We start from the raw sequence: 1,848 nt of genomic DNA, 5'->3' as shown, positions 1-1,848 counted from the left end.
TCTTACAGTTCTGGAGACCAGAAGACCAAAACCAGTACCACTGGGCCAAAATTGAAGCAGTCAGCAGAGGCCCTTAAGGGAGAGTCCATTCCTTGCTTCTTTCAGCTTATGGTAGCTCCTGGCATTCTCAGTTTATGGCTATATCACTGCAGTATTTAAGGCCAGTGTCTTCACACATCTTTCCCCCTTGTCTTCATATTACCTTTTCCTCTATGTCTGTGTAATCTCTCCCCTGACTCCCTCTTATGACGATACATGTGTTGGTGTTTAGGATAATCTAGGACAATCTCCTTACCTCAAGATCTTCAACTTAATCACATCTGCAAAGACTTTTTTTTTTTTCTATATGGTAACATTTCTAGGTTACAGGAGGAAGTACCTACTATCCTTGTCGGGCATTATTCAGCCTACCACATCTTCTCTGCAAAAGTTTAGGTAAATTAAGAATATTCTAGAGGGTTCAAGTAATAGGTGTTTACTAGAATACAATAGCAGCTAACAATATACCTATTCAATAGACCAAAGTTGTGTTTGCTCTTGATTTCCAACACATGTCAGGGCATCAAAGAGACTCATTTCCTTGAATATACAGATACATCTCATCTTCCATGAGCAGTCTTGGCCCAGGTGCCCACCACAAGGCCACACTTAGCCTTTTGTCATACCTCCAACCCAACAGAACAAATTTCATTAATGAATAATGCAGAGTTTACTGTAGACAGAGAGGGTGTGAGGGAGACAGAAGAGTAGAGAAAGGGAATTTACAACGTGCACCAAAATTTCACTTAAAGGGGCAGGGCAGGCAAGCAGCAGAAGACCAGCTCAGGCTGCTTCGGCTGCCCTCCTCCTAGTCTGGGTCAGCATCCTATCACGTGCAGACAGCACCATGGGAAAATGAGACAACCACGTGGCTACAAGAACCCAATAGCAATGGCTTGACCAAGAGATCTAATCCAGTCTCCAGGGCCAATAATCCAGGATTATCTGAATCGACCAAGGTCTACCTCAGAAGAAGTGAAAGAGCAACTAGAAAAGAAAAAGAAAGGCCTGAATTTGAAGGAAAAAAAAATTTGAAGAAAAAAATGAATGCGAACTAGAAAGAACTAGAAAAACACAGTGAGAAATTGTTAAGTGGAAGTGAGAGCTCATCTAAGAAAAGAGAAAGAAAAAAGAAAAGAACAACTCTGGTAGGTATTCATCTACTTCATCAGGCTCTGATTCTTCCAGCCATTCTGCTTCTGAAGATGAGGATAAGAAACAAGAAAAACTGAGAAAGAAAAAGAGAACCGTTCGCATAAATCTTCTGAAAGCGCTATGTCAGAAACTGAATCAGACAGTAAGGGTAGTTTAAAAAAGAAAAAAAAGTCGAAGGATGCATCTGAGAAAGAAAAGGACTCAGCAAAAAAAGAAAGATGCATCATAAAGATAAACCTTTGTCATCTGAGTCCTTGTCAGAAGTAGAGTACATCGAGGAGATATGAGCAAAAAAGAAGAAAAGCAGTGAAAAACAAGAAAAAGCAACAGAAAAAAACAAAAAAGAAAAAGAAACACAAGAAATATAGTAAGAAGAAGAAAAAGAAGGCTGCCAGTTCAAGTCCTGACTCCATAACTGGAAGAAAACCCAAGATTCCCTAATAAAGAAAGTGCAATGTCTAAGGAAATTTCAACTGTGAAAAATTCTGACATATTTACTAAAAGGCATGAGTTTTCTTGTTTTTAGAATTATTCCTGGACTGTTCAGCAGCCACTCAGATCTGCTTTGTGAAAGGGCTGTGATTACTGTCCGTTGTTGAACATTTGTTTTTTCTCTTCCAGTGTTTGATAACTCTGGGAAACAACACACTGCAG

At 39.6% G+C, this 1,848-nt stretch overlaps 1 pseudogene; it reads left to right on the top strand.

Annotated features, from left to right (window-relative positions):
• The first annotated feature begins 894 nt into the window (after window positions 1–894).
• On the top strand, window positions 895–1,635 carry LOC103266236 (annotated as a pseudogene).
• The last annotated feature ends 213 nt before the right edge of the window (window positions 1,636–1,848 follow it).

The sequence above is a fragment of the Carlito syrichta genome, unplaced genomic scaffold (assembly GCF_000164805.1).
Source record: "Carlito syrichta isolate Samal-C Ts95f unplaced genomic scaffold, Tarsius_syrichta-2.0.1 Scaffold307106, whole genome shotgun sequence".
NCBI classification, from domain to species: domain Eukaryota; kingdom Metazoa; phylum Chordata; class Mammalia; order Primates; family Tarsiidae; genus Carlito; species Carlito syrichta.
Note: the sequence above shows the minus strand (reverse complement) of the source record. Positions and strands in the feature narration are given on the sequence as shown.